Source organism: Triticum urartu, chromosome 2 (genome assembly GCF_003073215.2).
Source record: "Triticum urartu cultivar G1812 chromosome 2, Tu2.1, whole genome shotgun sequence".
NCBI classification, from domain to species: Eukaryota; Viridiplantae; Streptophyta; class Magnoliopsida; order Poales; family Poaceae; genus Triticum; species Triticum urartu.
In genome coordinates this window covers 505,248,177-505,273,083 of record NC_053023.1, presented here as the reverse complement: position 1 = coordinate 505,273,083, position 24,907 = coordinate 505,248,177, and positions in this window count along the sequence as shown.

Sequence of the window (24,907 nt, the reverse complement as noted above, 5' to 3'; positions counted from 1 at the left end):
AGCATGACAGAAAAAAATTCGTTTAGCCCAAAATGTCACGGATCTGTCCTTTTTTTGTAGTGGTGCCTCAACACTCATCGGACCGCATACATCGGTATGTGTTATTTCCAATAAGTCATTGGCTCGCTCCATTGTTTCGGAGAACGGAGTTCCAGTCATCTTTCCCATGAGGCATGGATCGCGAGTATCAAATGATTCATAATCAAGTGACTCCAAATGTCCATCTGCATGGAGTTTCTTCATGCGCTTTACACCAATATGTCCTAAATGGCAGTGCCACAAGTATGTTGCACTATCATTATCGAATTTGCATCTTTTAGCATCAATATTATGAATATGTGTATTACTACGATCGAGATTCAATAAACCATTTACATTGGGTGTATGACCATATAAGGTTTTATTCATGTAAATAGGACAACAATTATTCTCTGCATTAAATGAATAACCGTATTGTGATAAACATGATCCAATCATATTCATGCTCAACGCAAACACCAAATAACATTTATTTAGGTTCAACACCAATCCCCAAGGTAGAGTGGGTGTGCGATGTTGATCATATCAACCTTGAAATCAATTCCAACACTCATCGTCACTTCGCCCTTAACTAGTCTCTGTTTATTCTGCAACTCCTATATCGAGTTAGTAATCTTAGCAACTGAACCGGTATCAAATACCCAGGGGCTACTACAAACACTAGTAAGGTACACATCAATAACCTATATATCAAATATACCTTTGTTCACTTTGCCAACCTTCTTATCCGCCAAATGTTTTGGGCAGTTCCGCTTCCAGTGATCATTTCCTTTGTAGTAGAAGCACTCAGTTTCATGCTTGGGTCCAGTTTTTGGCTTCTTCATGGGAGTGGTTTTCTTAACAATCAACACTTGACGGTCTTTCGTGATTTCTACCTTCGTCGATTTCAGCATTGCGAAGAGCTTGGGAATTTTTTTCGTCATCCCTTGCATATTATAGTTCATCATGAAGTTCTATTAGCTTGGTGATAGTGACTAGAGAACTCTGTCAATCACTATCTTATCTGGAAGATTAACTCCCACTTGATTCAAGCGATTATAGTACCCAGACATTCTGAGCACATGCTCACTGGTTGAGCTGTTCTCCTCCATCTTGTAGCCAAAGTACTTGTCAGAGGTCTCATACCTCTTGACATGGGCATGAGTCTAAAATACCAATTTCAGCTCTTGGAACATCTCATATGGTCCATGGCATTCAAAACGTCATTGAAGCCCCGATTATAAGTCGTGAAGCATGGCGCACTAAACTATCAAGTAGTCGTCATATTGACCTTGTCAAACGTTCAAAATGTCTGCATCTGCTCCTACAATAGGGTATGTCACCTAGCGGTGCATCAAGGACATAAGTCTTCTGTCCAACAATGAGGATAATCCTCAGATCACAGACCTAGTCCGCATCATTACTACTATCATGTTTCAACTTAGTTTTCTCTAGGAACATATCAAAAAAATATAGGGGAGCTACAACGCGGGCTATTGATCTACAACATAATTTGCAAATACTATCAGGACTAAGGTCATGATAAATTAAATTCAATTAATCAAATTACGTAAGAACTCCCACTTAGATATACATCCCTCAAGTCATCTAAATGATACATGATCCAAATCAACTAAACCATGTCCGATTATCACGTGAGATGGAGTAGTCATCAATGGTGAACATATCTATGTTGATCATAGCTACTATACAATTCACGTTCGACCTTTCGGTCTCTAGTGTGTCCGAGGCCATGTTTGTACATGCCCGGCTCGTCAAGTTTAACCCAAGTATTCCGCAAGTGCAAAACTATCTTGCACCCATTTTATGTGAACGTAGAGTCTATCACACCCGATCATCACGTGTTGTCTCAACACGATGAACTGTCGCAACGGCGCATACTCACGGAGAACACTTATACCTTGAAATTTAGTTAAGGGATCATCTTATAATGTTGCGGCCGTACTAAGCAGAATATGATGCATAAAAGATAAACATCACATGCAATCAAAATATGTGACATGATATGGCCATCATCATCTTGTGCTTTTGATCTCCATCTCCAAAGCATCGTCATGATCTCCATCGTCACCAGATTAACACCTTGATCTCCATTGTTGCGTCGTGGTGGTCTCGCCAACTATTGCTTCTACAATCGCTAACGCAAAGTGATAAAGTAAAGCAATTACATGGTGTTTGCATTTCATACAATAAAGAGACAACCATAAGGCTCCTGCCGGTTGTCAGATATCTTACAAAACATGATCATCTCATACAATAATGTTTATCACATCATGTCTTGACCATATCACATCACAACATGCCCTGCAAAAACAAGTTAGGCGTCCTCTACTTTGTTGTTGGAAGTTTTACGTGGCTGCTATGGGCTTCTAGCAAGAACCGTTCTTACCTACGCATCAAAAACACAATGATGATGTATCAAGTTTGCTGTTTTAACCTTCAACAAGGACTGGCCACTGTCAAATTCGACTCAACTAAAGTAGGAGAAACAGACACCCGCCAGCCACCTTTATGCAAACCTAGTTGCATGTCTATTAGTGGAACCGGTCTCATGAACATGGTTATGTAAGGTTGGTCTGTGCCGCTTCATCCAACAATACCGCCGAATCAAAAAAACACATTGGTGGTAAGCATTATGACGATCACCGCCCACAACTCTTTGTGTTCTACTCGTGCATATCATCTACGCATAGACCTAGCTCGGATGCCACTGTTGGGAAACGTAACATGCAATTTCAAAAATTTCCTATGCTCACGCAAGATCTATCTAGGAGATGCATAGCAACGAGAGGGGGAGAGTGTGTCTACGTAACCTCGTAGACTGTAAGAGGAACCGTTTGACAACGCGGTTGATGTAGTCGAACTTCTTCTAGCTCCGACCAATCAAGCACCCAACGCACGGCACCTCCGAGTTCTGCACACATTTTAGCTCGGTGACGTCCTTCGCCTTCTTGATCCAACAAGGCATCGAGGTAGTAGATGAGTTCCATCAGCACGATAGCATGGTCCCGGTGATGGTGAAGTAATTCTCGCAGGGCTTCGCCTAAGCACCGCAAAACTATGACCGAGGGTGTAAACTGTGGTGGGGGCACCACACACGGCTAACAATTGATGTTGTGTGCTTGTGAGGCTCCCCCTCCCCACACATATATAGGTGGGAGGGGAGGGGAGGCAGCCAGGGTGCCCTAGGGCTTGGCCGCGACCCCCTAGGGACCCTGCCATGCCCTGCGCCCCCCTTTCCTTTCAAAGGATCGAGAAGAGGTGTCTAGAGGGGGGTGATTAGACATTAAGTACCAAAAGTTGCAGTTTTTAATATTCTTAAGTTTAAGTGGAGTTTAAGCACAAGTTTAACAAACACAATACATATCAAGAAAGCATGCAATGAGTATATGAGCAGCGTAAAGTAAAGCATGCAACTTGCAAGAATGTAAAGAGAAGGGTTTGGAGTATTCGAACGCAATTGGAGACACGGATGTTTTTGTCGTGGTTCCGATAGGTGGTGCTATCGTACATCCACGTTGATGGAGACTTCAACCCACGGAGGGTAACGGCTGCGCGAGTCCACGGAGGGCTCCACCCACGAAGGGTCCACGAAGAAGCAACCTTGTCTATTCCATCATGGCCGTCGCCCATGAAGGACTTGCCTCACTAGCGGTAGATCTTCATGAAGTAGGCGATCTCCTTGCCCTTACAAACTCCTTGGTTCAACTCCACAATCTTGTTGGAGGCTCCCAAGTGACACCTAGCCAATCTAGGAGACACCACTCTCCAAGAAGTAACAAATGGTGTGTTGATGATGAACTCCTTGCTCTTGTGCTTCAAATGATAGTCTCCCCAACACTCAACTCTCTCTCACAGGATTTGGATTTGGTGGAAAGAAGATTTGAGTGGAAAGCAACTTGGGGAAGGCTAGAGATCAAGATTCATATGGTTGGAATGGAATATCTTGACCTCAACACAAGTGTAGGTGGTTCTCTCTCAGAAAATGTGTATTGGAAGTGTAGGTATGTTCTGATGGCTCTCTCCACGAATGAAGAGTGGGTGGAGGGGTATATATAGCCTCCACACAAAATCTAACCGTTACACACAATTTGCCAAACTCGGTGGGACCGAATGGTTAAACTCGGTCGGACCGATTCAGCAAACCTAGTGACCGTTAGGATTTTCGGTGGGACTGAGATGCAACTCGGTAGGACCGATATGGTTAGGGTTAGGGCATAACGTAATCTCGGTGTGACCGATTACACAAACTCGGTGGGACCGATTTTGGTAATAAGCTAACCAGATAGTTGGTGAGGCAAACTCGGTGAGACCGATTACACAAACTTGGTGGGACCGATTTTGGTAATAAGCTAACCAGAGGGTTTGCATTGTAATCTCGGTGGTACCGATTGATCAAACTCGGTGAGACCAATTTTGGTAATGGACATACACAGAGAGATTACAATCCCATCTCGGTGAGACCGAGATCCCTATCGATGAAACCGATTTGCTAGGGTTTGTGGCAGTGGCTATGACATATGAAACTCGGTGGCGTCGGATAGATAGAATCGGTGGGGCCGAGTTTGACTTTTGGTTTAGGTCATATGTGGATGTGGGAAGGTAGTTGAGGGTTTTGGAGCATATCACTAAGCACTTTGAGCAAGCAAGCCATTAAGCAACACCTCATCCCCTCTTGATAGTATTGGCTTTTCCTATAGACTCAATGTGATCTTTGATCACTAAAATAGAAAATGTAGAGTCTTGATCTTGAAGCTTGAGCCAATCCTTTGTCCTTAGCATCTTGAAGGGGTTCCACATCCTCTAGTCCATGCCACTCCATTGTTGAACTTATCTGAAATATACTAGGTAAAAGTGTTAGTCCAATAAGAGATATGTTGACATTAATTACCAAAACCACCCAGGGAGCACTTGTGCTTTCAATCTCCCGCTTTTTGGTAATTGATGACAACATACATCAAAGCTTTAGATAAAGATATAGAGAATAGCATGTAAAGCTTTGGAAAGACATGTAACATGCATAGGCTCCCCCTACATGTATGCAATCATGTGGATATTGAATATAGGAGCATGTGAATGTGTAAACATGACAGAGTAAGGAATGTGTTACATGTATCTTGGCTATATGCATCAGAGCAAATGATGTGAACGTGAGAAATGTACCTTCATGCTCATGAGTCCTTCTTGCAAACAGTATGTACATCAGTAAGAACTTCTCATTCACATGACTGTGATGCATATACTTACCTTGTGGTCTTGAGTTGGCTTAGGATGGGATGAACATGCGCAAACAAGGTTAAATAACATAGATACACCTACTGACCAGAGCAAACAAGAGAAACCACAAGAGAACCAAGACTGGGATGACACGTAGAGTGAGTACTAAGTACCACATTGGATATAGACATGTCCCCAAAGGTAAAGATATGCAATAAAATTAGAGATTTCCTTCCCTTAGATGTCTTGCTCCCCCTGAATCTGCATGGGATATTGGGAGAAGATAGGGAACAGAAAATTAGAGCAACAAAAAAGGAAACAGCAGAGCTTGAGCTAAAGCAAGCTACCAAACATGTCTTTCCCCTCTTAAAGACATGTGACATCTCTCCTCTTGAACACCAAGCATCTGGGGTCTTTGATGATATTACTTTCTCCTAGTTAAGAAACTCTCTCCCCCTGAGTATTCTCTCTTTCTCCCCATATGGGAAGGATTAAGCTTTGATAAGCTTTGATGTGATCTCTCTCTCCCCCTTTGACATCAATTTCCAAGAAGGGCTCTTCTGGACATGTGATACAAGTGGGTTGGTCCTCGAGTCACAGAGCAAAGCAGCATGTCTAATATGATGCTGGTAGAGGACAAGAATCATTGAGTGGAGCCGGGGCAAACAGAAATTAGGAATAAGTGGCAAGTTGGTTTTCCTGTGGTGGAATCGGTGATTCCGAGTTGTGTGCTTCGGTTGCACCGAAAGATTTCGGTTGGGCCGAAGAGAACAAACTGGTGTGACCAAGTTCATTAGAGTGAAACCACTTGTCACCTCAGCTCACTAGACAAGTAAGATCTCACAAGGATATGCAAGGAATTTAGATTTGCAATGAATTGGATGCAGAAAATGCAGAACAAAAAGGAAAGAAAGGAAACTAAAAGTTCTAGTTGAAGTTTTTTTGAAAGGGGAAACAAATATGCAAATGCAAAAGCACGGAGAAACACTAGAGAACTTCATCTAGAAATGGTCGGTGACAAAGTCACCTATGTTAGAGTATATTGACTTAGGAGTCAAGTGAGAGCACTTGATCATAGGTCATACTCATCATTTAAGCTCAAAATGGGGTTACCATTTTTCGTTTAAGCATCTTGATGTATTCACATCTTGTCGAGTTGCTTTGGATCATGACTTGGAGTAAAGCTTCTCTAAGATGGAATAACATACCTTGGTTGGTGGTGTTGATCTTGATCATGTAGTTGAACTTGTGTGGGTTGCTCAAGGTTGATGTAGTTCATCAAGGGTTGGGAGCACCACTTGGAGTTTGAGTTCATCTACCTACATGGGTTAGCTTTGCAAGGAAGAGCACTTGTGTATCCAACATGACAATCATGAGACTCAACATAGAATTTGCTAAAGGATATGTTTGAATGGTTTCGTGCTTCCTTGTCTTCAACCACCATTGTGTAGAGACTTGGTGATGCAGAAATTGCTCAAGATGTGAGTGAGTTGCAATCTCATAGATTTAGATTCAACCAAGTACCTACACGGGTTAGATAACATGCAAGGTACAAATATATCCAAGACATATGAATAGCATCATAAGAGAAATATCGAGGATTAGTCATAGGCTCATGCCCCGCATCTATCAAATGGAGTTCCTACTCCAAGTTTGAAGCGTCAATGATGTTCAATTCACCTCTCAACCTGCAAAACACTTTCTCATCAAGTGGTTTAGTGAATATATCCGCCAATTGCTTATCGGTGCGAACATGCTTAAGGTTAATGTCCCCTTTTGCAACATGATCTAGAATGAAATGATGACGAACTTCAATATGCTTAGTTCGAGAATGTTGCAAGGGATTGTGAGCAATCTTAATAGCACTTTCATTGTCACATAGCAATGGAACATGTTTCACATATATCCCATAATCTTTAAGAGTTTGGGTCATCCAAAGTAATTGAGCACAATATGAACCAGCGGCAATGTATTCCGCTTCGGCGGTGGATAAGGATACCGAGTTTTGTTTCTTGGAAGACCAAGACACAAGAGATCTACCAAGAAATTGACAAGTACCCAAAGTGGATTTTCTATCAACCTTGTCTCCGGCATAGTCTGAATCGGAGTAGCCAACAAGATCAAAAGAGGACCTCTTAGGATACCAAATGCCAAAATTTGGTGTATGGATTAGGTATCTCACTATCCTTTTCACAGCCTTAAGATGACACTCTTTAGGACCAGCTTGATATCGTGCACACATGCACACACTTAGCATAATATCGGGACGAGAGGCACATAGATATAACAATGAACCAATCATAGAGCGATAAACCTTTTGATCAACCGGTTCACCATCTTTGGTCAAATCAAGATGTCCACTAGTAGGCATGGGTGTAGTCATACCTTTGCATTCTTGCATATTGAACTTCTTGAATAAGTCCTTGGTGTACTTCATTTGAGAGAAAAAGGTACCTTCCTTAGTTTGCTTGATTTGCAAACCGAGAAAGAATTTGAGTTCACTCATCATAGACATCTCAAACTTCTCCGACATTAGCTTTCCAAACTTCTCACTAAAATGAGGGTTAGTTGAACCAAATATGATATCATCAACATAAATTTGGCACACAAATAGTTCTCCATTAACCCTTTTAGTAAAAAGAGTAGAATCAATTTTACCAATTTCAAAGCCTTTTTCAATAAGGAACTTGGTCAAGCATTTATACCATGCTCTAGGAGCTTGTTTAAGACCATAAAGGGCTTTGTGAAGCTTGTAAACATGATTAGGTTTCTTAGGATTGACGAAGCCGGGAGGTTGCTTAACATAGACTTCCTCCTCAATTTTGCCATTTAGAAAAGAACTTTTAATGTCCATTTGGTACAAGTTGATATCATGGTGATTAGCATAAGCAAGTAAGATGCGAATGGACTCAAGTCTAGCAACGAGAGCATATGTCTCACCATAGTCCATACCTTCAACTTGTGTGTAGCCTTGGGCGACGAGACGTGCCTTGTTGCGAACCACTTGTCCATCTTCATCTTGCTTGTTGCGAAACACCCATTTGGTACCAATGATGTTGTGGTTGTTGTCGAGCTTCTCGACCAATGTCCACACTTGATTTCTCTCAAAGTTGTGTAGCTCTTCATGCATAGCGTTTATCCAGTCCGGATCCTCCAATTCTTCTTCAACCTTCATAGGTTCAATACTAGAGATGAATGAGTAATGTTCACAAAAGTTAGCTAAACGAGTTTTAGAGCGAGTGATTCTCCCGGTTTGGATATCATTGTAGATTTGCTCGACGGGATGATCCTTAGCAATTCTTGCTCGGACTCGTGAAAGATTTTGCTTGGGTCGGGGTGGAACATCCTCTTCATCTTGTGCTTCTCCTTGGCCGTCTTCATTGTTGATGTTGTCGTTCTCTTGTCGTGGTGGAGAAGGAGATTGTTGATGTTCATCTTGGTGCACTTCCTCGTTTTCTTCATCTTGGCGTGTCCCACTTGTGGATGCTTCCGTATCAACTCTTGGTTCACCTTGTTGTGAGGTAGAAGCTTCCACTTGGACGGACGAGGTGCTCTCCTTCACTTCCGTTGGACGAATCTTGCCAATGGACAAGTCTTGAATTGCTTCCGAAGGGTCTTTGTCTCCTACATCAATTGGCAATTGCTCTACTTGCGAACCGTTAGATTCATCAAACTTCACATCTACCGTCTCTTCAACCTTTCGGGTGAAATTGTTGTAGACACGGTAAGTGTGAGAGTTTGAGCCATAACCAAGTAGGAAACCTTCATGAGATTTAGGAGCAAATTTAGAACGACGATGCTTATCAAGAATGTAGCACTTTGAGCCGAATACTCGAAAGTATCCAACTTGGGGTTTGTTACCGGTGAGGAGCTCGTATGCCGTCTTGCCGAGTAGCTTGTGAAGATACAAGCGATTTGTTGCATGACAAGCTGTCTCAACCGCTTCCGCCCAAAAGTGCTTTGGTGTTTTCTACTCATCAAGCATCGTTCTTGCCATCTCGATAAGAGTCCAGTTCTTCCTTTCAACAACTCCATTTTATTGAGGTGTGTACGTAGCCGAGAACTCGTGTGAAATCCCTTCTTCGTCAAGAAAGGTGTCCACATTTGCGTTCTTGAACTCCATTCCGTTGTCGCTCCGAACCTTCTTGATCTTCACGTCAAACTGATTTTGGGCCTTCCTAGCGAAGTTTTTGAAGATCTTTTGGTCCTGCGATTTGTCATCAAGAAAGAACACCCACGTAAATCTTGAAAAATCATCAGCTATGACTAGACCAAATGAGTTACCACCGAGACTCTTGTAGGCATTTGGACCAAAGAGATCCATGTGAAGTAGCTCGAGTGGTCTTCTTGTGGTCATGATGTTCTTCGTGCGGTAACTTCCTCAAACTTGTTTCCCTGCTTAACAAGCACTACAAAGTCTATCCTTGTCAAATATGACATCTTTTATTCCAAGGATATGATCACCTTTAATAAGCTTATCAAGATTTCGCATACCAACATGACCTAGTCTTCTATGCCACAACCAGCCTTTAGAAGATTTGGTAATTAAGCAAGTTCTAGGTTGAGCCTTTTTAGTGAAATCAACAATGTAAAGATCTCGTCTACGTATACCGGTAAAGACCATTTTATGATTGTCTCTATGAAACACTTGGCAATCTACTTCAGTGAATAAGACATTGAAACCGAAATCCACAAGTCTAGAAACTGAAAGTAAATTGTATCCAAGGGATTCAACGAGCATGACATTTTGTATGGAGCTATCATGTGAGATGGCCACCTTACCAAGGCCAACCACCTTACCCTTTGAATTATCACCAAAAGTGACATATTTTCGTGGGCCGTTGTTTTCAGCAAGCTCACAGAACATATCTTTATCTCCGGTCATATGATCAGTACATCCACTATCAAGGACCCATTCCTTTCCTCCAGCCATGTAGCCGCGAAGATTTTCCATAAGACCAAAATGCCTCATTGCATCATCAAGATCATAGTCACTATCATCATCTTCATCATAGTATCCATGTTCAACATCATCTTGTGATTGATCAATTCCTAGAGAGGGCAATTCATTAGATAAATGATCATTTCTATAGTTATCTTTATGAATTCTAATAGCTCTGGAAATGATATTGCTAATGATTCCAACATCTCCTTTGGCACTCGTAAGATTAGTAAGCTCAATTAAGCAGTCACCAAATTTTGGATCATTGGAACTCATCTTAATCAAAGCAATAGACTTATGGAGGATTTCATCTAGATCTTTCAAGGAGTAATTTGGAAAGAGTTCCTCAAGAAATTTCCATATGGTGTAGGCACACTTGAGGGTAGGCAAACATCTAATCAAGTTTCTAGGCAAGCCTCTAATGATGAGATTAACAGTTCTAAGATTGCGAATCATGTCAATATCTTCATCTAGGGTAGGGTGCAAAGGATCAACATGAGGTGCACAAGGGCTAGCAATATACTTGTTCAAGTGATATTCATTGAACATCCCAAGCATTTCATTTTTCCACTCATGAAAATACTCTCCATCAAGAATAGGAACTCTATGTCTAAGACTCCCCAAAGTAGACACATCCATCTTCCTCTACTGATGTTTAAACCAAGGCAATGGAGACCAAAGCTTTGATACCAATTGAAAGGATTGAGAAGAGGTGTCTAGAGGGGGGTGATTAGACACTAAGTGACAAAAGTTGCAGTTTTTAATATTCTTAAGTTTAAGTGGAGTTTAAGCACAAGTTTAACAAACACAATACATATCAAGCAAGCATGCAATGAGTATATGAGCAGCGTAAAGTAAAGCATGCAACTTGCAAGAATGTAAAGAGAAGGGTTTGGAGTATTCGAACGCAATTGGAGACACGGATGTTTTTGTCGTGGTTCCGATAGGTGGTGCTATCGTACATCCACGTTGATGGAGACTTCAACCCACGGAGGGTAACGGTTGCGCGAGTCCACAGAGGGCTCCACCCACGAAGGGTCCATGAAGAAGCAACCTTGTCTATTCCATCACGGCCGTCGCCCATGAAGGACTTGCCTCACTAGCGGTAGATCTTCACGAAGTAGGCGATCTCCTTGCCCTTACAAACTCCTTGGTTCAACTCCACAATCTTGTTGGAGGCTCCCAAGTGACACCTAGCCAATCTAGGAGACACCACTCTCCAAGAAGTAACAAATGGTGTGTTGATGATGAACTCCTTGCTCTTGTGCTTCAAATGATAGTCTCCCCAACACTCAACTCTCTCTCACAGGATTTGGATTTGGTGGAAAGAAGATTTGAGTGGAAAGCAACTTGGGGAAGGCTAGAGATCAAGATTCATATGGTTGGAATGGAATATCTTGACCTCAACACAAGTGTAGGTGGTTCTCTCTCAGAAAATGTGTATTGGAAGTGTAGGTATGTTCTGATGGCTCTCTCCACGAATGAAGAGTGGGTGGAGGGGTATATATAGCCTCCACACAAAATCTAACCGTTACACACAATTTGCCAAACTCGGTGGGACCGAATGGTTAAACTCGGTCGGACCGATTCAGCAAACCTAGTGACCGTTAGGATTTTCGGTGGGACTGAGATGCAACTCGGTAGGACCGATATGGTTAGGGTTAGGGCATAACGTAATCTCGGTGTGACCGATTACACAAACTTGGTGGGACCAATTTTGGTAATAAGCTAACCAGATAGTTGGTGAGGCAAACTCGGTGAGACCGATTACACAAACTTGGTGGGACCGATTTTGGTAATAAGCTAACCAGAGGGTTTGCATTGTAATCTCGGTAGGTACCGATTGATCAAACTCGGTGAGACCAATTTTGGTAATGGACATACACAGAGAGATTACAATCCCATCTCGGTGAGACCAAGATCCCTATCGTGAAACCGATTTGCTAGGGTTTGTGGCAGTGGCTATGACATCTGAAACTCGGTGGCGCCGGATAGATAGAATCGGTGGGGCCGAGTTTTGACTTTTGGTTTAGGTCATATGTGGATGTGGGAAGGTAGTTGAGGGTTTTGGAGCATATCACTAAGCACTTTGAGCAAGCAAGCCATTAAGCAACACCTCATCCCCTCTTGATAGTATTGGCTTTTCCTATAGACTCAATGTGATCTTGGATCACTAAAATAGAAAATGTAGAGTCTTGATCTTGAAGCTTGAGCCAATCCTTTGTCCTTAGCATCTTGAAGGGGTTCCACATCCTCTAGTCCATGCCACTCCATTATTGATCTTATCTGAAATATACTAGGTAAAAGTGTTAGTCCAACAAGAGATATGTTGACATTAATTACCAAAACCACCCAGGGAGCACTTGTGCTTTCATCCTTCGATACGGAAGGGGGGAGGAAAGAGGGAAGAGGGGGAAGGAAGGGGCAATCCTATTCCCTCTTTTTCCTTTCCTCCTCCCCTTTCCTTCTCCACTTAGGCCCGCCTGCTATGGGGGGCGCACCAGCCCCTTGTGGCCGGTGTGTTCCCTCTCTTGGCCCATAAGGTCCATAACTTTTGCTGGGGGCACCCTAAACACCTTTCGGTGACCCGATAAGTACCCGATACACTCCGGAAGACTTCCGGTGTCCGAATACCATCGTCCTATATACCATCTTTACCTCTTGACCATTTCGAGACTCCTCGTCATGTTCGTGATCTCATCTGGGACTCCAATCAATATTCAGTCACCAAATCGCATAACTCGTATAATACTATATCTTCAATGATTGTTAAGCGTGCGGACCCTACGGTTTCGAGAACTATGTAGACATGACCGAGACACCTCTCCGGTCAATAACCAATAGCATAACCTAGATGCTCATATTGGCTCCTTCATATTCTATGAACATGTTTATGGGTCAAACCATAATGACAACATACGTTATTCCCTTGTCATTGGTATGTTACTTGCCCGAAATTTGATCGTCGATATCTTCATACCTAGTTCAATCTCGTTATTGGCAATTCTCTTTACTCATTCCATAATACATCATCCCGCAACTAACTCATTAGTCACTTTGCTTGCAAGGCTTATTATGGTGTGTATTACCGAGAGGGCCAAGAGGTACCTCTCCGATACTCGGAGTGACAAATCCTAATCTCGATGAATGCCAACCCAACAAACACCTTCAGAGATACCTATGGAGCATCTTTATAATCACCCAGTTACGTTGTGACGTTTGATAGCACACAAGGTATTCCTCCGGTATCCGGGAGTTGCATAATCTTGTAGTCGAAGGAATATGTATTTGACATGAAGAAAGCAATAGCAATAAAACTGAATGATCATTATGCTAAGCTAATGGATGGGTCTTGTCCATCACATCGTTATCCTAATGATGTGATCCCATTATCAAATGTCAACTCATGTCCATGGTTAGGAAACCTTAACCATCTTTGATCAACGAGCTACTCAAGTAGAGGCTCACTAGGGACACAGTGTTTGTCGATTGCTTTAGGTTTCCGGTCAATATAATTCTAGCATGAATAATAAACATTTATCATGAATAATAAAATATAAATAAAAACTTTATTATTGCCTCTAGGGCATATTTCCTTCAAATATATCTCTAGAGGAAGGGTCGAATAAACCTCGTTTCTGGTTGTTGACAAGCTTGGCATCTCTATCCAGTGGTTCGGGCATTAGGCTGCTATACCTTAGGTGAAGGGTTCGAGTCCCACTTTTTGCATGTTATACTGGCAAGTTTTTTTTATAGTTTTTTCTCCTCCATTGGACCGGCGCTTGCACCGCTGACTAGGAGCTCCTAGTTGCTCCCCCTTGACGTTGCTGAAATAACTAATTGAGGAGTACTCATTACAAAGATCACTCCCATCTTCCCAGATTGCGACAAGTGGCGTGCTGCATTGTTGTGGAACGTTGCAGAAAACAAAAAATTTCCTACGTTTTCACCAAGATGCATCTATGAGTTCATCTAGCAACGAGTGATCGAATGCATCTACATACCTTTGTAGATCGTGAGCGGAAGCGTTCAAAGAACGGGGATAAGGGAGTCGTTCTCGTCGTGATCCAAATCACCGGAGATCCTAGCGCCGAACAGACGGCACCTCCGCGTTCAACACACGTACGGTCAGCGTGACGTCTCCTCCTTCTTGATCCAGCAAGGGGGAGGGAGAGGTTGATGAAGATCCAGTAGCACGACGGCGTGGTGGTGGATGCAGCAGTCACCGCAGCAGGGCTTTGCCGAGCTTCTGCGAGAGGGAGAGGTGTAGCAGGGGAGAGGGAGGCGCCAAGGCTTCCGGGTGCGGCTGCCCTCCCTCCCCCCTTTATATAGGCCCCCCTAGGGGGTGCGCCGGCCCTAGGAGATGGGATCTCCTAGGGCGGGCGGCGGCCAAGGGGGTGGAGTGCCCCCCAAGGCAAGTGGAGGCGCCCCCTCCCCTAGGGTTCCCAACCCTAGGCGCATGGGGGGCCCAAGGGGGGGCGCACCAGCCCACTATGGGCTGGTTCCCTCCCCACTTCAGCCCATGGGGGCCTCCGGGATGGGTGGCCCCACCCGGTGGACCCCCGGGACCCTTCCGGTGGTCCCGGTACAATACCATTGACCCCCGAAACTCTCCCGATGGCCGAAACTGCACTTCCTATATATAATTCTTCACCTCCGGACCATTCCGGAACTCCTCGTGACGTCCGGGATCTCATCCGGGACTCCGAACAACTTTCGAGTTACTGCATACTCATATCTCTACAACCCTAGCATCACCGAACCTTAAGTGTGTAGACCCTACGGGTTCGGGAGACATGTAGACATGACCGAGACGACTATCCGGTCAATAACCAACAGCGGGATCTGGATACCCATGTTGGCTCCCTCATGCTCCTCGATGATCTCATCAGATGAACCACGATGTCGAGGATTCAAGCAACTCCATATACAATTCCCTTTGTCAATCGGTACGTTACTTGCCTGAGATTCGATCATCGGTATCCCAATACCTCGTTCAATCTCGTTACCGGCAAGTCACTTTACTCGTACCGTAATGCATGATCCCGTGACCAGACACTTGGTCACTTTGAGCTCATTATGAAGATGCATTACCGAGTGGGCCCAGAGATACCTCTCCGTCATATGGAGTGACAAATCCCAGTCTTGATCCGTGTCAACCCAACAGACACTTTCGGAGATACCCGTAGTATACCTTTATAGTCACCCAATTACGTTGTGACGTTTGGTACACCCAAAGCACTCCTACGGTATCCGGGAGTTACACGATCTCATGGTCTAAGGAAAAGATACTTGACATTGGAAAAACTCTAGCAAACAAACTATACGATCTTGTGCTATGTTTAGGATTGGGTCTTGTCCATCACATCATTCTCCTAATGATGTGATCTCATTATCAATGACATCCAATGTCCATAGTCAGGAAACCATGACTATCTGTTGATCAACGAGCTAGTCAACTAGAGGCTTACTAGGGACATGTTGGTGTCTATGCATTCACACATGTATTACGATTTCCGGATAACACAATTATAGCATGAATAAAAGACAATTATCATGAACAAGGAAATATAATAATAATCCTTTTATTATTGCCTCTAGGGCATATTTCCAATAGTCTCCCACTTGCACTAGAGTCAATAATCTAGTTACATTGTGATGAATCGAACACCCATAAAGTTCTGGTGTTGATCATGTTTTGCCCTAGGGAGAGGTTTAGTCAATGGATCTGCGACATTCAGATCCGTATGTACTTTACAAATATCTATGTCTCCATCTTGAACATTTTCACGAATGGAGTTGAAGCGACGCTTGATGTGCCTGGTCTTCTTATGAAACCTGGGCTCCTTGGCAAGTGCAATAGCTCCAGTGTTGTCACAAAAGAGTTTGATCGGCCCCGACGCATTGGGTATGACTCCTAGGTCGGTGATGAACTCCTTCACCCAAATTGCTTCATGCGCTGCCTCCGAGGCTGCCATGTACTCCGCTTCACATGTAGATCCCGCCACGACGCTCTGCTTACAGCTGCACCAGCTTACTGCTCCACCATTCAACATATACACGTATCCAGTTTGTGACTTAGAGTCATCCAGATCTGTGTCGAAGCTAGCGTCGACGTAACCCTTTACGACGAGCTCTTCGTCACCTCCATAAACGAGAAACATGTCCTTAGTCCTTTTTAGATACTTCGGGATATTCTTGACCGCTGTCCAGTGTTCCTTGCCGGGATTACTTTGGTACCTTCCTACCAAACTTACGGCAAGGTTTACATCAGGCCTGGTACACAGCATGGCATACATAATAGACCCTATGGCTGAGGCATAGGGGATGACACTCATCTCTTCTATATCTTCTGCCGTGGTCGGACATTGAGCTGAGCTCAATTTCACACCTTGCAACACAGGCAAGAACCCCTTCTTAGACTGATCCATATTGAACTTCTTCAATATCTTATCAAGGTATGTGCTTTGTGAAAGACCTATGAGGCGTCTTGATCTATCTCTATAGATCTTGATGCCTAATATATAAGCAGCTTCTCCAAGGTCCTTCATTGAAAAACTTTTATTCAAGTAGGCCTTAATGCTGTCCAAAAGTTCTATATCATTTCCCATCAAAAGTATGTCATCTACATATAATATGAGAAATGCTATAGAGCTCCCACTCACTTTCTTGTAAACGCAGGCTTCTCCATAAGGCTGCATAAACCCAAACACTTTGATCATCTCATCAAAGCGAATGTTCCAACTCCGAGATGCTTGCACCAGCCCATAAATCGAGTGTTGGAGCTTGCACACCTTGTCAGCATTCTTAGGATCGACAAAACCTTCCGGCTGCATCATATACAATTCTTCCTTAAGGAAACCATTAAGGAATGCCGTTTTGATGTCCATTTGCCATATCTCATAATCATAGAATGCGGCAATTTCTAACATGATTCGGACGGACTTCAGCTTCGCTACGGGTGAGAAAGTCTCATCGTTGTCAACCCCTTGAACTTGTCGATAACCCTTAGTGACAAGCCGAGCTTTATAGATGGTCACATTACCATCCGCTCTGTCTTCTTCTTAAAGATCCATTTATTTTCTATGGCTCGCTGCTCAACGGGCAAGTCAGTCAAAGTCCATACTTCGTTTTCATACATGGATCCTATCTCGGATTTCATGGCTTCCAGCCATTTGTCGGAATCCAGGCCCGCCATCGCTTCTTCATAGTTCGAAGGTTCACCATTGTCTAACAACATGATTTCCAAGACAGGGTTGCCATACCACTCTGGTGCGGAACGTGTCCTTGTGGACCTACGAAGTTCAGTAGCAACTTGATCTGAAGTTTCATGATCATCATCATTAACTTCCTCTCTAGTCGGTGCAGGCACCTTAGGAACATTTTCTTGAGTTGCGCCACTTTCCGGTTCAAGAGGTAATACTTCATCAAGTTCTACTTTCCTCCCACTTACTTCTTTCGAGAGAAACTCTTTCTCTAGAAAGGATCCATTCTTGGCAACAAATATCTTGCCTTCGGATCTGAGGTAGAAGGTATACCCAATAGTTTCTTTAGGGTATCCTATGAAGACGCATTTTTCCGACTTGGGTTCGAGCTTTTCAGGTTGAAGTTTCTTGACATAAGCATCGCATCCCCAAACTTTTAGAAACGACAGCTTAGGTTTCTTCCCAAACCATAATTCATACGGTGTCATCTCAACGGATTTCGACGGAGCCCTATTTAAAGTGAATGCGGCAGTCTCTGAAGCATAGCCCCAAAATGATAGCGGTACATCGGTAAGAGACATCATAGATTGCACCATATCTAATAGAGTGCGATTACGACGTTCGGACACACCATTACGCTGAGGTGTTCCAGGCGGCGTGAGTTGTGAAACTATTCCACATTTTCTTAAGTGTGTGCCAAATTTGTGACTCAAATACTCTCCCCCACGATCTGATTGCAAGAACTTGATTTTCCTGTCACGTTGATTCTCAACCTCACTCTGAAATTCCTTGAACTTTTCAAAGGTCTCAGACTTGTGTTTCATTAAATAGACATACCCATATCTACTCAAGTCATCAGTGAGGGTGAGAACATAACGATAGCCACCGCGAGCCTCAACACTCATTGGACCGCACACATCAGTATGTATGATTTCCAATAAGTTGGTTGCTCGCTCCATTGTTCCTAAGAACGGAGTCTTGGTCATTTTACCCATGAGGCATGGTTCGCACGTGTCAAATGATTCGTAATCAAGAGACTCTAAAAGTCCATCTGCATGGAGCTTCTTCATGCGTTTGACACCTATGTGACCAAGGCGGCAGTGCCACAAGTATGTGGGACTATCATTATCAACCCTACATCTTTTGGTATTCACACTATGAATATGTGTAGCATTACGCTCGAGATTCATTAAGAATAAACCATTCACCATCGGAGCATGACCATAAAACATATCTCTCATATAAATAGAACAACCATTATTCTCGGATTTAAATGAGTAGCCATCTCGTATTAAACGAGATCCTGATACAATGTTCATGCTCAAAGCTGGGACTAAATAACAATTATTGAGGTTTAAAACTAATCCCATAGGTAAATGTAGAGGTAGCATGCCGACGGCGATCACATCGACCTTGGAACCATTCCCGACGCGCGATCGTCACCTCGTCCTTCGCGAGTCTCCGCTTATTCCGCAGTTCCTGCTTTGAGTTACAAATGTGAGAAACCGCACCGGTATCAAATACCCAGGAGCTACTACGAGTACTGGTAAGGTACACATCAATTACATGTATATCACATATACCTTTTGTGATGCCGGCCTTCTTGTCCGCTAAGTATTTGGGGCAGTTCCGCTTCCAGTGACCACTTCCCTTGCAATAAAAACACTCAGTCTTGGGCTTGGGTCCATTCATTGGCTTCTTCCCGGCAGCTTGCTTACCGGGTGCGGCAACTCCCTTGCCGTCCTTCTTGAAGTTCTTCTTACCCTTGCCTTTCTTGAACATAGTGGTTTTATTCACCATCAACACTTGATGTTCCTTTTTTGACTTCTACCTCTGCTGATTTCAGCATTGCAAATACTTCAGGAATGGTCTTTTCCATCCCCTGCATATTGAAGTTCATCAAAAAGCTCTTGTAGCTCGGTGGAAGCGACTGAAGGATTCTGTCAATGACCGCGTCATCCGGGAGATTAACTGCCAGCTGAGTCAAGCGGTTATGTAACCCAGACATAGTGAGTATGTGCTCACTGACAGAACTGTTTTCCTCCATCTTACAGCTGAAGAACTTGTCGGAGACTTCATATCTCTCGACCCGGGCATGAGCTTGAAAAACCATTTTCAGCTCTTCGAACATCTCATATGCTCCGTGTCTCTCAAAACGCTTTTGGAGCCCCGGTTCTAAGCTGTAAAGCATGCCGCACTGAACGAGGGAGTAATCATCAGCACGTGTCTGCCAAGCGTTCATAACGTCTTGTTCTGCAGGGAGAGCAGGTGCTTCACCTAGCGGTGCTTGTAGGACATAATCTTTCTCGGCAGCTATGAGGATGATCCTCAGGTTCCGGACCCAGTCCGTATAGTTGCTGCCATCGTCTTTCAGCTTGGTTTTCTCTAGGAATGCGTTGAAGTTGAGGACAACGTTGGCCATTTGATCTACAATACATGTTGTAAAGATTTTAGACTAAGTTCATGATAATTAAGTTCATCTAATCAAATTATTCAATGAACTCCCACTCAGATAGACATCCCTCCAGTCATCTAAGTATAACATGATCCGAGTTAACTAGGCCGTGTCCGATCATCACGTGAGACGGACTAGTCAACATCGGTGAACATCTTCATGTTGATCGTATCTTCTATACGACTCATGCTCGACCTTTTAGTCTTCTGTGTTCCAAGGCCATGTCTGTACATGCTAGGCTCGTCAAGTCAACCTAAGTGTTTGCATGTGTAAATCTATCTTACACCCGTTGTATGTGAACGTTGGAATCTATCACACCCGATCATCACATGGTGCTTCGAAACAACGAACTGTCGCAACGGCGCACAGTTAGGGGAAACACTTTCTTGAAATTATTATGAGGGATCATATTATTTACTACCATCATTATAAGTAAACAAGATGCAAAAACATGATAAACATCTCATGCAATCAAATAATAGTGACATGATATAGCCAATATCATATAGCTCCTGTGATCTCCATCTTGGGGCTCCATGATCATCTTGTCACCGGCATGACACCATGATCTCCATCATCATGATCTCCATCATCGTGTCTCCATGAAGTTGCTCGCCAACTATTACTTCTACTACTATGGCTAACATGTTTAGCAATAAAGTAAAGTAATTTACATGGCGTTTTTCAATGACACGCAGGTCATACAAAAAATAAAGACAACTCCTATGGCTCCTGTCGGTTGTCATACTCATCGACATGCAAGTCATGATTCCTATTACAAAAACATGACCTCATACATTACATATATCATTCATCATTCATCACAACTTTGGCCATATCACATCACAAAACACTTGCTGCAAAAACAAGTTAGACGTCCTCTAATTGTTGTTGCAAGTTTTACGTGGCTGCAAGAGGGTTCTAGCAAGAACGTTTTCTTACCTACGTTAAAGCCACAACGTGATTTGTCAACTTCTATTTACCCTTCATAAGGACCCTTTTCGTCGAATCCGCTCCAACTAAAGTGGGAGAGGCAGACACCCGCCAGCCACCTTATGCAACTAGTGCATGTCAGTCGGTGGAACCGGTCTCACGTAAGCGTACGTGTAAGGTTGGTCCGGGCCGCTTCATCCCACAATACCGCTGAAGCAAAATAAGACTAGTAGCGGCAAGAAAGTTGAAAACATCTACGCCCACAACAAATTGTGTTCTACTCGTGCAAAGAGAACTATGCATAGACCTAGCTCATGATGCCACTGTTGGGGAACGTTGCAGAAAACAAAAATTTTCCTACGTTTTCACCAAGATCCATCTATGAGTTCATCTGGCAATGAGTGATCGGATGCATCTACATACCTTTGTAGATCGCGAGCGGAAGCGTTCAAAGAACGGGGATGAGGGAGTCGTACTCGTCGTGATCCAAATCACCGGAGATCCTAGCACCGAACGGACGGCATCTCCGCGTTCAACACACGTACGGTCAGCGTGACGTCTCCTCCTTCTTGATCCAGCAAGGGGGAAGGAGAGGTTGATGAAGATCCAGCAGCATGACGGCGTGGTGGTGGATGCAGCAGTCACCGCAGTAGGGCTTCGCCGAGCTTCTCCGGGAGGGAGAGGTGTAGCAGGGGAGAGGGAGGCGCCAAGGCTTCCGGGTGTGGTTGCCCTCCCTCCCCCCTTTATATAGCCCCCCCTAGGGGTGCGCCGGCCCTAGGAGATGGGATCTCCTAGGGGGGGCGGCGGCCAAGGGGGTGGAGTGCCCCGCAAGGCAAGTGGAGGCACCCCCTCCCCTAGGGTTCCCAACCCTAGGCGCATGGGGGGCCCAAGGGGGGGGGCGCACCAGCCCACTATGGGCTGGTTCCCTCCCCACTTCAACCCATGGGGCCCTCCGGGATGGGTGGCCCCACCCGGTGGACCCCCGGGACCCTTCCGGTGGTCCCGGTACAATACCGTTGACCCCCGAAACTCTCCCGATGGCCGAAACTGCACTTCCTATATATAATTCTTCACATCCGGACCATTCCGGAACTCCTCGTGACGTCCGGGATCTCATCTGGGACTCTGAACAACTTTCGGGTTACTGCATACTCATATCTCTACAACCCTAGCGTCACCGAACCTTAAGTGTGTAGACCCTACGGGTTCGGGAGACATGTAGACATCACCGAGATGACTCTCCGGTCAATAACCAACAGCGGGATCTGGATACCCATGTTGGCTCCACAATGCTCCTCGATGATCTCATCGGATGAACCACGATGTCGAGGATTCAAGCAACCCCGTATACAATTCCCTTTGTCAATCCGTACGTTACTTGCCCGAGATTCGATCGTCGGTATCCCAATACCTCGTTCAATCTCGTTACCGGCAAGTCACTTTACTCGTACCGTAATGCATGATCCCGTGACCAGACACTTGGTCACTTTGAGCTCATTATGATGATGCATTACCGAGTGGGCCCAGAGATACCTCTCCGTCATATGGAGTGACAAATCCCAGTCTTGATCCGTGTCAACCCAACAGACACTTTCGGAGATACCCGTAGTATACCTTTATAGTCACCTAGTTACGTTGTGACGTTTGGTACACCCAAAGCACTCCTACGGTATCCGGGAGTTACACGATCTCATGGTCTAAGGAAAAGATACTTGACATTGGAAAAACTCTAGCAAACGAACTATACGATCTTGTGCTATGTTTAGGATTGGGTCTTGTCCATCACATCATTCTCCTAGTGATGTGATCTCGTTATCAATGACATCCAATGTCCATAGTCAGGAAACCATGACTATCTGTTGATCAACGAGCTAGTCAACTAGAGGCTTACTAGGGACATGTTGGTGTCTATGCATTCACACATGTATTACGATTTCCGGATAACACAATTATAGCATGAATAAAAGCCAATTATCATGAACAAGGAAATATAATAATAATCCTTTTATTATTGCCTCTAGGGCATATTTCCAACATGCATGTGCGTCACTTGTCACAACCAGGGATTTTCCCCTTTCTTGTAGATCCGTTTATTCAAAATGTTTTATCTCTTAAATCGTGCGTCCAAATCTCGAACCGCTTTCACCATTGGATTCCTCGCGTTGAGATCTTCAAAACTAGATACCATATTGATAGGTTTTGACGGACATTTTTTCACGAAAAAACATGGACGAAAAAACCAAACCGGTAACATGGGTTTTTTCCTTTTCGAAAGAGGCGCGCCCGTGCCTCTCGCAGAAAAAAAAGAGAAAACTCGTTTTTTTCGTTTCCGAGGAGGCACGGCCATGCTTCTTGAGAAAGCGCAACCATGCCTCGCGGAAGCAAAACTGTGCCTCTCATGAAAGAAAAAAACACATTTTTTTCATTTCCAAGTGGCACGGCCGTGCCTCTCACGAAATCTCAACCGTGCCTCTCGCGAAAGCAAAACCGTGACTCCCACGAAAGAAAAAAAACAGAAACGCGTTTTTATTGTTTCCAAGGGGCTATTTTTAAAAAAAATAATACATTTTTTAATTTTCATAAACATTACGCTGGATAGAACATTTTCAAAAATAATGCAACATCGGCCTGCTGCTGGCCAATTGGGCCTAGTCAGCCCACAGCATGCCGACTGGCGTCCTATCAGCTTGCTACTGGCCGAATGTGTTTGCTGCTGGCCGAATGACCTATGGTCCACTAGCGCAGATCCAGTCGGCCAACAATTAGCCGATAGGAGCTAATCAGCCATCTGTTGACCTATTAGTACTAATTGGCCACCTGTTGGCCGACTGGTGCATGTCACCCATTTTCTACCCCGTATGTTCCCCGCTTATATCATGGGCCACCATATTTTCCCGCTATTTCCAGCCATATTTTCCCGCTTTGCTCGTTCCCGCCATATTTTCCCGCTTTGCTCATCCCGCCATATTTTCCCGCTCTCTAGTTCCCGCCAGTATCTCCCGCCATATTTTCCCGTTACCGAGTTCCCGCCTTTCTTTGTGTTCTCAGTCTATAAAACACCCTCGGCACTAACGTTAGTAAGCATTGTAGTGTAGTCTCATAGTATCGCCAAGATGTCCGGATATCCTTTTGATCGTAGTTTTCACCCTAGTATGTCCAAATGTCTTCTGGATTTAGCCGCCGATTTCAGGGTAGACAACATATTAGTTTTTTGGGAGAAGCTCATCAGTACTGACACCCTACTGAATGAGCTAGCTCATGCATTAAGTAGGTGTGGGTGGCCTTCCAGGACCTTTGAGGAGATACGGGAAGAACTTCTGAGGTTGCAGGGAAGATGGATGAAGCAACAATCGAAGGGAGAAACATACCTAGAGTTTGCAGCAAAAATACTTTTTTATGGACTGACGACAGTGAGGATGAAGACGATATCTTCATGTTGCTGCTTCCGTATTCTGCATCATCGAAGGGCAAGAGTTCTGCATCGTCAAAGGGCAAAAGTTCTTCATCGTTGAAGGGCAAGAGTTCCGCATCGTCGAAGGCCAAGAGTTCTTCATCGTCAAAGGGCAAGAGTTCTTCATCATCGAAGGGCAAGAGTTCTGCATCGATGTAGGATGACGATGATGACTTCATGTAGTTTTTATGTTGCATGTTGTAAGTTAAGTCATACGTACCATTTAATTTAGATGTAGTTCTATCTAGTTGTTTGTACTGTCTTCTTGTAGGGGCATTATGTTCTATCTAAATATGATGTGGTAGTTCAGATAACAGAGTACTAAAATATAGTAGGCATATGTCGGCGTCCTGGGAATGGGGGTCCCCAGACTTGTCTGCCTGCGGCCCGAGGCATGGCTTAGCCAGCAGGCAGTACGGCCCATCTTCATCAACAAAGCATCCAAGACCCACGCGAGGGTCCAAGCCTCGCGAGGCGGATGACGCAAGACCTCCTCGGGAGTGGCCTAGCCGGGCAGGCTCACGAGGAGCAGAGATATCAAGGCAGGGCAAACCTCACGAGACTCTCGTGACGTGATCCATGACGCACGACACCAGGCGGGCGCCAGCGCGTGCAGCGTCCTTGTTTCCTCTTTGGTGCTAAGGAGGCAAGCGCAAGCGAGGAGT